Source organism: Melospiza georgiana, chromosome Z (genome assembly GCF_028018845.1).
Source record: "Melospiza georgiana isolate bMelGeo1 chromosome Z, bMelGeo1.pri, whole genome shotgun sequence".
Taxonomy (NCBI): Eukaryota; Metazoa; Chordata; class Aves; order Passeriformes; family Passerellidae; genus Melospiza; species Melospiza georgiana.
Genome location: NC_080465.1, coordinates 70223426 through 70237245, shown reverse-complemented (window position 1 = coordinate 70237245; position 13820 = coordinate 70223426). Strand labels below are relative to the sequence as shown.

The 13820-nt window shown below is 42.6% G+C and overlaps 1 protein-coding gene across 2 annotated transcripts in view; it reads right to left on the bottom strand.

Annotated features, from left to right (window-relative positions):
• Positions 1-12629, bottom strand: part of LIFR (LIF receptor subunit alpha) — a 53096-nt gene extending 40467 nt beyond the window's left edge. The window contains exon 1 of one of the 2 annotated variants that reach the window (XM_058043556.1): positions 12558-12629. The gene's annotated coding sequence lies outside the window, so the exon portion shown is untranslated. Of the gene's footprint in view, positions 1-12102; positions 12203-12557 lie in introns of those variants that run through there. The other variant, XM_058043555.1, reaches the window with a different exon arrangement.
• Between the last annotated feature and the right edge of the window lie 1191 nt (positions 12630-13820).

Here is a 13820-nt window from a genome sequence, read left to right as displayed (position 1 = left end):
TGTCCTGACTGAACTGAACTTGAGCAGTGTGTTCAAAGGTCACTGCCAGGGTGAGGGGACAACACATTATCAGATAAGCCCAGCTTCCTTAGGAAGTCAGCTCAAATTAACAAGCACAGATTCTCCTGCCATAGAGGTGCAGATGGAAAACACCTAATCATCTGAACAAAGAACAAAGCAAAGGGGTGAAGGTTAAGGGATGCTACTGGCCAAAAGGGAATTTTTGATCTTCTAGGTGATTGTGCTGTGCAGGAGAAGGAAACAGCTCAGAGTCACTTACACACTTACGTTTTACCCCATTCAAAAATTTTCTTGACATTTACTACAACTGGCAAATTAATATTGTATGGGGACGAAGGATGTACTTTAATAAATCTGATTCAGCTACACACATTTCCTGATATGCTTGAATTTGGTGACCTCATGATCAACACACTTCCTTGAATTCTTGTGCTTTGCAACAGAGCATGGAACAAGCACAGTGAGCAAATGCACACAAGTCTGATTACTAAAAAATACCTCTTAGTGGCTATCCACTATGCCTTTTCAATACTTAATACAGGTGAAAAGCATAGAAAAGAAACGCACCCACCCTTAGTTTTTTCAGTACATAAGCCAAGAATCCAATGAAAACATACAGAGAAGTTTCCACTTCTCCAGTGCTTATTGCATTTTACTGACATGTAACTGGAAGAAAATATAATCTAATTATTTCAAAGCACCATTTCAGTTTTGAAGGGTACTGTCAGCCACTGTGTAGCTCTGAAAACAGCATGTCTTCGGAAGAAAATGTCAACTGCCCACATTGTCAGCTGCATTTTACTCAATATTAGGTTCAAGGGCCAGACAACATCACTCAGTCTTTATAAAGACTGCAGAATAAAATTGCTGTTCCTTAGAAGAGTCATGTTATCTGCATAATACTATCCCTGCCAGTTCTCTTCAGCTCATACACCCTCGTGAATTCACATTTAAGAAGTCGACCTTATTAAAGAGAGTTTATTTTCCTTTATCTGGAAATATCCAAAAACTTACTTTGAACTATATGACCTTTAATCTTCTTTCATCACAGGAAAAGCCTAATTAGTTTTATAAGGGAACACTGATAATTTCTGAAGCAATTCCAAGTGTGTTTTTTTAAAAAAACCGGCAGTGACCCAAGGGTTGGAGTCCTTCATTGTTTACAATAAAACCTGTGGTATTCAAATTATTTTTAAGGTGCAATGAACCAAATCCAAAGAAAGTCTCTTTTCACATGTACAAACAGCACATAAATAGATTAAATGCTGAAATGCAGCTTTCGCATTAAATAATATATTGAGAATAAAGAACAACAAGTTATGCAATATCCTTTTAGAGTGAATGTAAGGAATGAGAATCACTTACGAGAAATAAATTGATTTTTTTTTACTAATCAAGGAAATGGGCAATTCCTGAAACTACAGATCTATATTTTCTGATGAATTCCTGTTGTACTAACCTTTATTGAGATTAAAAGCTCTCAAGACTGGTTGTAGTTCCTTTCTTAATAAGTATCTGACAGATCACATGAAGACCTACTGCAGCATATTATCATGTATGACCACCCTTCCACTGGGGTGGGAAAACACTTTTCTTTCTGCACACAAATTGGCCCTCAATGCTGCTATTCCCCTTCCAGTCTTGACAAAGGAGAAAGGTCTACAATGCAGCAGGACATTATCAGAACAAGTCAGTCCATGTGTAATTACATAGCAGTTGTATTTCCTTCATTTATTTCCTTCAAATGCTGTTTTAATTGTACTTTGTTACCCTTGGACTTTTTCACTTACGCATATATACATGCATGTCCCTCCTTTTAAGGTGGCAAAGTGGGAGAATTAAGTACTCAGCAAATATTGACTTCTAGTTAATACACTGGAGACAGTCTCTTTCCTAATTAAATCTCATAGACACAGGCTACAAGAAATTCGTGTTAACCACAGTTCATGCACGTACATGGGCTCACTCTCATGCCTGCTTATGGTAACAGCACTCCCTCATTCTCTTGCTGCTCACAGCTTCCACTGGAGCCAGGGACCCAAAAGACACGCAGGCACACTGACACAGCTCTCTGAGGGCAACACTGCTCCTCCTTTTCTGCTCTGCCCCTCCAACACAGGTCCCTGCAAAGGGTTTATGGCCCACTTGCAGATCTTGTAGCACCTCAGCAACTCAGTGCCTCAAAACAGACTGACTCTTTCATGTTATCCTTTCTACCCATCCAACAGACTTCGATGCTGCCAAGAAACACACAGCCTCACATCAGTTTTAGTGTGCTCCTTACCCGCTCTACAATGTAGCACTTCCTTAAAGGTATTGCCCTAACTAAAACAAACCACTTATCACAACGCAAGAGGCACAAGATGTAGTTGTTTTACAAGTAAATTAACACCCAGCTTTCAGTTTCCAATAATTTAGACTGATCATTCAGTTGAGGCAGCACATGGTCTAAAAAGAAAACATAAAGGAAAGTTCAAATTTTGTTTTCAATTTTTGTTAGGTGACTGTAAATAGAATTCAAATATAGACTGAAATCTCTCAGTCCACAAAAAAAGATGCTGAAAATTCCGAAGTTTTTCAGAAAAATATAAATGAGAAGTTTATATTTTGTCTGTTGGATGGGATTTTCTAGCTTAGAAAGTTTATTTTCCTTGATATAAAAAAAAACTAGCAGCTGTTTAGGTGTTTCATTGAGGGTCTCAGAATAGAAAATACTGCTATAAAAGTACTATTCAGGGATGTAGTCCTGGTTTCAACAGGAAGAAATAGTAAAGGCAGCCCTGCACCATTAAAATAACGCTCAGAAGAAGAAACAAAGCAATAAAGATATCAGAAGCAATAAAGAAACAAAGCAATGAAGATAAAAGAACATTTTAAAATAATACACACGATGGCTAGGATCCATGGTTTTTACTGCTGTAAAATAAAACAATGCTTTTCTGCAATTTCTTTTAGAAGTTAAGAAAATTGACTCCTTGTAAATAACTCACCAGCAAGTGCTGAGACAGCAGCATCTGCAAGGGTAGTGATGCTACATCTCATTTAAAACTGAAAGCAGCTCATACAAGATTGAGACTGCTACTAATAGGACACAGAGTGAGTCAGTTCTGCAAGTGTCTTCTGACATTGTTAGAATAAGAAAATTAAACAGAAATTTTTAAGACCACGTCTCGCATCTTCACATCCCTTTCACATGACCATCATTATAGTATCTGTAACTTGCATCTGTCTCTTCTCCCTCAATCCTCCCTTGAAAGTGAGACTCACCTCCTGAAGCTCTCTTTTGTTTTTCTCTTCTGAAGGGTGACTATAAAAAGGGGCTGAGGAGAGGAAAAAACACCTTGGATTTTACACACACAAATCATTCCAACTTTTCTATCTATGCTTAACAGGGTTCTTCCTTCCTGCTATTATTAGTAAATCTCACAGTTTACTCCTCTCAGCATTGAGCTGGCAGATAAAGCACAAAAGAAGAAGGATTTCTTACTTATTAGCTTCTGACACCAATAAATTCTGTATATCTACACAGTAGAATGGAAAACCCTCTTCCTGTGGAAGATTGTTCATCACATTTTTCATGCATTGTTGCTGATACGTTTAACTTTTTTGTTTCACAAGTCAGCAATGAAGCAGCTATTGTTTCCAAAGTGCTGAGCAAGTCCGACTGCGGGAGCAAGAGACGTGCGACAATTCTCAATGGTCTCTGGTGGCTGCAGACTGAGGTGCCAGACACAGGGAAGAAAAGGCAGGGGAAAGGGGAACCTGAAGAGCTGGAGAACTAAAATCTGGGTGTAGTTGTATGAATCAGAAGTTCTGTTTCAGTTTATTTTCAGTTTCTATTCCAGTATGCTATTCCTTAGGAAAAATTCTGCTCTTCATGAATCTATTGAGGTCTATCCAGACACATGGCACACGATGCACAAGGCCAAGCACATCCTCACAAGTTCACCTGTTAAAATCCACAGACTGGCAGAACATTTAATTTTATGGTATGAAACACCAACACATAATTTTTTATTCCTTGTGTGAAATATTCTACAAAAACTCGCTCCAATCTCATCATGAAGCAAGTCATTAGAACTCACAAAGCATTACACAAATAACACCACCTCAAACATCTTTGGAGAGTACTCTCCTTTTCCCATTTCTGCAACTTCCCATACTAAAGAACTATTCACAGAATCTGCACACAGACTATAAATGCAAAACATATTTAGATGCCAATACATATGCCTCACAGACATAAGTATTTTACTTTAGAATACTATATACAGAAAATATTTGTAAACCCCAGTAGAAGAGCTTAAAAAGATCAGATACCTATGTAGGTATTAGAAATGCAAGTGACGAATAGCTTATTTTGTCCAAATAAGAAAAATTAAATAACTAAAACCAAACCAAGTGACTATCATTAAGTATGGCAAAAACTAATGGTCATAACTTGAAGAGATTGAGTGGAGGCAATTTTTACCAGTACTTGCTAAAGGTTTAAAGTGATCAGCTCATCAAAAAGTTGGGTTTAGATTGCAGCATCTTATTCATGTTAGTTCTCAGGTCTCATGAAAAAAGCTGCTAAATGCTATCAGAGGTCACCTATGTCCTCTGATGAGAGGTATTTGACAGCCAAGGAGTGATGCTCGTGACTGATTCACTGCAGACTTATGCAAGATAATAAGCCTCAGTAACCACATACATACACATATTGCTCTGGAATTTCAGAAACATAAGTATATGACTAATTCTAACTTATGAATGAAGGTATGCAAAAACTCACATTTGCACTATTGGCAGGAGCCCAACTGCAGGAGCTCTTTCTTTAGTCTTTAGTACAGGATAGCTGAATGTTGAACTGTGCATTCACATGAAGCACCTGAAGCTGACAGACTCACACAAACCATTGCTAGGAATGCCACACTTGGGGATCACTCACAAAATATGTGAAATTATAAGTATACGCTATGTGTTTGAGTGTGTGAAGAGGAAAATTAACACTATTTTGCTGAAAGCCTGTTAGTGACCTAATTCTACAGCAGCTATTGTAATGCAGAGTACTTGCTCCCATTTTTGTCTGCAGTAATCACTGCCCAAATTTCAACCCAGAGCTACCTACTGATTAGCAAGTATGCATACACCAGGGGAAAAGGATAGCAGACAAGAATCTAACGTTTTCAAGGATACATTCTTTGCACGTTAACACCAGCTGCACCACTCACTAGCTGAAATATGAGGACGGAACTGAAAAACGTTCAGTTTTCAAAGTATCAGTTATCACAGCTCAAGCAAATAAATACATAAAAGATCTTGAAAATAAAAGTCCTAACAACTTTTTCTGTATGGATCAAGCTACCTTACAAAAGCTGTTGATCCAAGAACACAAGAGAAAAACTAGCCATTCATTAGCAGTGGAAATGGTTTCATCCAGTACAAAGTCGATTTATACTCAGGATCAAATTATTACTTTGAACAGTTTGGGTCTGTTGTTGCAAAGGCTAACACAATGTAACTATTTAGTTCAGAGAGATTACTTGGTCACAGCTCTCAACTACCTACACAGAGAAAGGATTTAAACTTAGCCCACTGTATAAGACACGAGAGGAAATGCCTTGTAGTAGACCTCCACTGAAAAGTGAACATTGTGAAAAGCAAAACTAATTAAGTATTGGCAAAGGTTCTCACGGGAGGAGTCACCTGATTGAAATAAAAATAAGATTGGATGTATTAATTACTAAGAAAGTCTAAATATGGGTTCAATGCAAGTCTAACTATATTAAAGCCTTTAGTTCACATTACTCCATCAGAGTAGATTAGCACAAATCATGCACAGATCTCACTTTAGAAAGAATTTTAATGGTGAAGGAAGAAATATGAAAGGTACAAATACAGACTTTGAGGTAAGACTTACAATAAAAGGGTCACACAACATCTTGCTGGATTTACATCCAGAGTGATCTTGTCTTTTGAAATATGTGGCAACATTTGGTCTAAAATTTCCCATCATCTTGAAAAACAAATCACCAATCACCTTTAATTTGGAGAAGGCTGTTCTATATTGGGAATTGTGACAATGCTGCTCTAGCAGATGAAATATGAGTTACGTGCCTTGAGACCCGTGCACTAAAAGCTTCCCACAGCCATGACCTTTGGAAATGTTTGGAGCAGGGGGAAGGAGGGGAAAAGGAAGAGGAACAGGTAGAATCTAGGGAACAGATGTTATTATCCTCACAACTAGATGAAACCCTAGAGGAGTTTGACATTTAAGTTCACCTCACACACACAGTACTTCTGTAATTGTGGCACATAACTCAAGACAACCCATAAGTTTACAACAAAAATAAATATTTTTCTTTTTTTTTTTCCTTTTCTCTCACCTCCTCTCTTTTTTCTGCCTAGGATTAAACATTAGAAGCTTATCTCCCTGGTTTTAGCTGCAGAGTAGCTGTAAAAACCTCAGAGGTCACACGTCCCTTGCCGCAAGTGCTGAACCTGATCCAAAACATGAATTATTGTGAAAATTAGTTACAATTGGAATACTTATAACTTACATTCACCTTCAAATCTGCAGAAGCTTCACCTATAATACTGACCATTATAATTTTCTCCTGAAGTTCATTTTATTCAGGAAGCATTTTTGCTCTGCAGAAATATTCCAACCAATTATTTGAGAAAGATATTTTGAAGCTCTGTCCTCACTGTTTCTACACTTAAGAGAGGCCATTAGAGCACCCAGTTCAAGAAGGACAAAACCATGATCTGCCATACAAACATAGTTACATCACATGATGAGCAGCACTGCTGTCTTGGCACAAGAGCTTCTGGATGACTGCGCTAAATTCTGTTTGGAAAGGAGAAGGGCTGCCAGGCTGAGGCAGATATCACCAAATAACCCCAAAAGACAACTGCCCAGACCTGCCCCACGCTGAGCAGAGTCAAGACTCTTCTTTCACTTGTCCAAATCTCTCTTTTCTATGGATTCCCCAAGGTATGTGGGATGTGCAACTCTCAAACAGGCATGTAGTTTGAAATGCAGCCAATAAAGGAAAAGAAAGTATGAATATCAGATATTCTCAGGCCACCCTGATGTACTGCAGTGTGGAGGTGTCTTCATCTACAGCCTAAATGCTGCAGAGGGGTTCACCTTCACACTGTTTGAGACCACCCTGAGTCTGGGCTAGACAACTTTGCAGCAAGTGGCCCGGGTCACCATCTGGCTGCAAAGCAGCTTTTCCTGTTCTTCTGTGTTCAAATGTTTGAAATTAAGAAAGAGCAATTTTTTAAAGCTTTAGACTGAAACGTGTGTCATGCCCAAGGGCACAATGTGGAGGCTTCAAGGGCATCAAGCCAGGTGGGAGAGAGCTGGCTTGCTCTGCTCACCACCCTAGCCAACCTTGCCATAGGCCATACCCCCACCATCCAGAAAAAATGCTCAACTGTGCCTGAGTTACATACAGTCAACTGAGCCTGCATTTCCTCTTGGAGAGAAGTAACTGACTTATTCAGGGAGCAAAACTAGCTTAAGTGGATGGCTGAGGCCCAGAAGTAAAACATGGACTATTTCTGAGCCAGACTGACAGTGTAAACCACCCTCAACCACCCCTGTTGCTTGTACTTTCATTATACCTTTAAGCAACTTGTGCAATAATGACAAAATTATGCAAGCACAAGAAACATTCCAGCATACTTTTCAGACAGTGTTTATCACCTAAAGAAAACACTCAAATACATTGCTTTATTTAAATCTCATGATTATGCACTACAGGCAACCTTGATATGAAACTATCAAGGTTCAGTCAATATTATAAAGCTGTTATCAGTGGAGCTGTAGGTACAAAGCAAGCATAAATGCACACCTCTATTTTTGGAATATATGTATACTCCATAATAAAGTATTTTTGACTGTTGATCAAAATGCAGTGAGCTATACTGGCAGAGAACACCAGCATAACATTACTCATCAGTATAGAGCCATTCCCCTCCAAAACAAAAGAAAACAAAACAAAAAAAACAAAACCAAAAAAATCTCCAAAAAACTCAACCAAAAATGAAAAAAAAACCCACCACAATAATTTCCTAACCAGTGATACTGTATCACTGAAACTGGCTGCAACAAAAAAATCAACCTCAAGAAAGCACATCTTTATCTACTTAAGGAAATTTCAGAAGACTGAGGCTGACTGAAAGGCTGTGCTTTTGGTTTTGCAGGAAACTGCCCCTGAATTGCTATGGGGTATGGGGATGAGAAAGGAGACTGCACCCTGACACACATGGCCCAAGAGAGGGGGGAGGTGGTGCTAAAACCAACCTGCCAACACAGCAGCCCATCATCTGCTTTGGGCTGTGCCGAGGGCCTGATTTTTGGCAGGGTAGGAAGCAAGGCAGAAGGAGCAGGGAATTGCCACAGTGCTGTCCTTGTTTCCATGACACGTGCTTTTATAACTTGTGCTCCCTGAGGTAAAAGGCACAGTTTGGACTCAACAGCTGACAGCTCAGCAGTTCCCTGCCCGTGGGATAAGGGAAAGCTGGTTCTGCTGTAGCAACAGTTGACCTCACTGCAGTGCCAGCTCCAGACAGTGCACAGAAAGGAGGGGGTGCATATGCCCTTCAAAACCTTACACCCTGACCAACATTCATACCAATGGCTTAGGAGCTATTTTTAGCCTAAGCACTTTCTGCTTACAGTGAAACCTGCTGCTAGGAATGATTCCAAGAGACAGCAGCAGGGAAAGGCAGACAGCAGCAAAGTGGCAAAAGGCCCTGTTGAGCTTCTGGTGCTTGCAGAGTTCAAGGACCTTACAGACACACAGCAGCAGGGCTCCCACAGTCTGTAAATGTAGGGACTGCAAACTTTCCAAAGGAAGGAGGATATCAGTGAGCGGCAAATAAATGATAATGTGCATGAAAAACAGCCCCCAAATACATTTCCCAGGGATAGATAAGAACTTCCAAAGATTATTTATTCTAATTAAAATCTGTTAGTTTGTAAGTCAGTATGGAAGGAAGGCAAAGAACACAGGGGACTTCTGTGTTTTCTGGTGGTAGATATCCTAGCTGCCCCTCAATCCTGCAAAATGCAGGTAAGAAAATAGGTCTGTTCATCAAGGAATTTATATGGCCCTCATCATTGCCATGCTAATGACTCTGGAAGAAATCCATACGATTCTGGTAGATCATGCCTGAAGGCATTTAAGCATGTATAAAATCCAAATTCTGATGCTTCAACCTAATAGAGATGTGTTTGAAAATCCCACTTAGTTTCAGGTAAGTATTAGAAAAAATAAATAAAAGGAGAGGTGATGATAAACTTTGTAGGCATCAGCATGCACAGATGCAGTCTCACCTTTGACAGGACCATACCACTTGCCTGATGCTTAAACACTCAAGATTCACAAAGCAACTACTCCCTGCTTGTACCTGCTGATAAAATGAGCAGAGAACCAAAGAATCAGGTTCCAAAGAAAAAAAAGCTGCTGCTTTTCTTTAAAGACATAGGAGAAGAAAGCAGCAGGAATGTTCCCTTTTCTGAGGCAACCCAAGTTGCTGCACACTTGCGGGGGTATCAGAAACACCTCAGGCTACCCAAAGTGTCAGATGAGTCAGGATGAAGACTCCTCCAGCCCTTCTGTCGATTCTGAAGGCTAAGCAACCACTGACTCAGTGCTAAACTCATGTCCTTGTGAGATGACACTCACTGGAAGTGCAGGATCGTGGACTCCAGGTCTGGGTCCCAAAAATTATTGTCATCTTTTACATTAAACTGTTTATGGAACAAAATGTATCAACCAGCTTTGGAGCACAGAGCACTTCTCAAGTCTTATCTAGAAGCAATTTATTTTTCTTTTTTTTTTTTTACACAAATTTGATGCCTACCAGTCAAGAATAATCATAACTAAATCTCAGGGGCAAAAGAAAAACATAATCCATCTGCATCAGCCTTGGGAAATATGGCATTCTGCAAGATAGAGTCAACATTTACAAACATCTTTAAATACATCTTTAAATATATCTTTTCATAAAGCACATAATTTGCTGTCAGACACTCATTGGATTAAGCAATCCAACATTTATACCCTAAAAGAGCTGTTTCTAATACATTTAGAGATTCTGTTCTAGCACTGGATGTCAATGGGTCCATATAGATGTCAATAAATTCAGATTTTTTTTAAACATTCTCTGACACCCTCATCTGCATGATGCTGAACTAGATGTGACCTTATAGCCAGAGACTGTAACTCAACACGTGCCTGAAATTAAAGTCCTATGAATACCTGCGAGAGCAGCAGCTTTGCCACCTGTGAAAAAGTCCTCCTCCCTTTGAGAGGAGCATCTCCACCCATGCGGCTGCTCCCATGCATTCCTGATTTGCCTTCGGCAAGTCTGAGAGAATGCCCTCACCTGAAGGTTAAGTCTCTCCCTTTCCTCAGCACACCTGTAAAGGGATTTTGCACAATCTAATTCACAGATAATGCTTGCCACTGGTTGCTCTAGGTGACTAAAGTGGTGTGTTTGGAGAGTGCACAATGGAAACTGTTATCACTTAGAAATGCTGATAAAAGTTTGAATAGGTGAAACAGAGATAAGATGAAAGGATGTAAATACTTAGTAAACAGAAAGCAAACAAAATTGGGTGATCTACTGACTCCCTAAAAGTTATATTCCAAACCAGCTCCAACTTAATGATTTGTAAGCCTTCCTTTTGTGACTTTCTGCAATTTTTCCAAGGTAGATCACAGCCCTGCAGTCTACTGAGACTAGTCTGCCTTTTTTTAGACCTCTCCAAAGAAACCTGCAGATCCATCTCCAACTAATGGCCATGCTGACAAATAAAAATCAACTGCAGATATGGTGCTTGCTACTCATTCTGTGGATACACTCATGACATTTGCTCCTGTCTTTTGCATATCCAATCCCTTCCCTCATCAAATTTTTGTTTTGATCTTGATTCAAATAATGGCCAAGTCCAGCAAACTTCTAGGTCTATTCTCACCTTTATGTACAGAAATCAAAGGTTATCTTTATCACCAAAATCATGCAGCATAAAATGGTTGATGAGCTAAGGACAAGCACAGACTTACTGCAGATCAAGGCATTCATGCATTCTTCCCTACAGGATGTGCAAAGCTTTATATATAGAGCACGTGGGCGCTGATGGATCTACACCAAAAAAACATACTGTCTCAGCTGGCAATGCCACATGCTGATTTGAGAGGGAACGTGGCATGACACAGAGTTCAATCTTTCTCACACTTACTAAACCTACTTAGTCTTATTAGCAGTCTGGGTTCATGCCGTGGGGTTGAACTAAGGGTTTAGGAATAATTGAAATATTTCTTCTACAGTAAGGAGAAAAGGCAGCATGGACCTCCAGATGAGATATCAAAGGCAAGTTACACTGTCTTACTTAGGTAACAAGCTGAGTTTCAAATACAGCAGAAATCAACCCAATTCCCAAGCTTTCCTGAATGAACTTTGACAGGACATGGCCTTGATAATGGAATATAAATATATGACTATTTTTGCAATGGTAATTACAAGTGTAAAAGTCTGTCGAAAAGAATCAGAGTGACGATTCCTACACAGCAGCTCACTATCCCACTCTCCTCAGTAATAGGTGATTACAATACTTATCCAGATTTTCACTCTCATTCATAGCAAACTTCCCAGGCATTCACCACCAATGACAACTGAAAAAGCAAGCAAGCATATAACCAGTTCCTACCGAAGCAACACACAGCATGCCAGTACAAAATAGTCAATTCAAATGTACACGTTGAATCTTACAAGGGAATAACGTTCTTTACAGAACTGCCTCAAAGGCTTTCACAGATCGTTTCCAAACACGGTACCTAGACACATCAGAAATTCAATCACTCAAAACAGACACAGCTGCCGCTGTGCCAGAGCCCCTGTACAGCCAGTGCACAGAGAGGCACCCAGCATGTCTGGATGTTCCCCAAATGCAGAAGGGGTTTTGGAGTCCCATCCTAAGGTCCATTTTTCAAAAGGCTGGTTCTTATTATAAAATGAAATGAAATGAAATGAAATGATAAAATAAAATAAAATAAAATAGGCATAAATAGTATTTACCCGCTGCTCACTCCTCGAGCCAGCCAACCTGCCGGCCAGCAGAATGAGCTGTTGACAAAACACAGCCTCTATTTAAGTCGCGGGCTCCGGCAGCGGCAGAGAGGAGCCGCCGGTCTCCCCCCGCGCCCCGAGGGAGCTGCCTCGCTCTCCGCCCGCACCGGCTCCGAGCCCGCCGCGCCCCCGGCGGCGCCACCTGCGCCCAGCCGCGGCCGAGCCCCGAGCCGCACGACACCAGGCAGGCAGCGGGGGCTCTCCGAAAATCCCCGCCGCCGCCGCCGCCGCGCTGGGTCCCGGCGGGGCTGCCAACCCCCCCTCCGCCCCTCCCGGCCGGCACCTCCCCGGGGCGGGCAGAGCGAGGGAGGGATGGAGGGAACATCCATCATCGCGCCCCTCGGGCCGCCCCCTCCCAGGTGCGAGCGGCCGGGAGCGGGCGCCCGGCGCGGCCCCACACTCACCCGGCGCCGCCCGGCCGTGCCCTGAGGGGGCCGCATGCCGCGGGTGCGCGGGCGGTGCGCGGCGCGGCCCAGCTCCGGCGGCAGCAGTGCGCAGCGCCGACAGGAAGGAGGGATGGAGCCGCGGAGCGAGGGAGGGAGGGAGGGAAGGAGAGGGAGGGAGGGAAGGAAGGAGAGGGAGGGAGGGATGGAGGAGCGGGGCTGGCGGGCTGGCCGCGGGAGGAGCCTGCGCCGCGCACCGCCCGCCGCCGCCCCCGGCCCTGCCCCGGGCACCGCCGCCCCCCGCCGCCCGGCGCGGCCCGGTTCGGCCCCGCTGCAGCGGCCCCGGTGCTGCCGTGCCGAAGCTGCCCGGTGCTGCGGACTGACGGCGCCCTTGGCCCTGGTGCCGTGAGGGCCGAGCTGGCGGGGACACTGCAGCGCCGGCGGTGAGGCTGGGTCCCCGCGGGCTGCGGCGAGTGTGCTGCCGGAGGGTGAAGGCGCGGATCTCATCTGAGCCTTTCGGGTTTCCTCAGGGATGCGGTCAAATACCCTTCATAGAAAAGTGCCTTGAATACTTCCAGCGCTGCCAGACCTCCAGGGCTGGACGCGGTGGGCCTGGCTCCACAGATGCAGGCGATTTTTGATTCGTTTTATCTTGTGTTTGCCACTAGTTTTTGAGGTCTGAGACTTGACCTCCAGCATTTCTTTGAAGCCGCAACTGTTGCATGTCAGCCTCTCTTGTAAATTAAACTTGAAATCCTCACAATCCCCCAGTCTCAAGAGTCGGGCAATTAAAAAACAAACAAAAAAAAAAAAAAACCGCCACGAGACCCATAAAATCAGAAGAGTTGGCAAGCCTGTGGCTCCTCTGTTGTGCCCCAGTCAACCACAGGAGAGTGGGGAGAAAAAGTGAGTGCTGGATTTTCCTTGTGTTTTTCTGCCTACATTTTCCTAGTGCAGTTTTCCAAGTTGCTGCAGATTTTTTGTGTATCTCTCACAACCCTGATGACAGAAAACTGCAAATACTTGCATGGAATTCCTGGGCCAGACTTTTGTCCCATGATGGCTGAGTAGATTTCAAGTCCCCAAATCCAGACTCTCCTGCCATCCTGCACATTGCCTGCACAGTATAAGTGAAGACAGGCTGTTCTGTAGAGAGGAAGTGTGGCACTGTTCTATCTCCTTTCCAGCATTTTTAGTTGTGCAAACAGAACTGGACATGCAGTAGACCAGCAAGATGCGCCTGAACCTTGTGGTTCAGTCATGCATCATGATACATGACTTCAG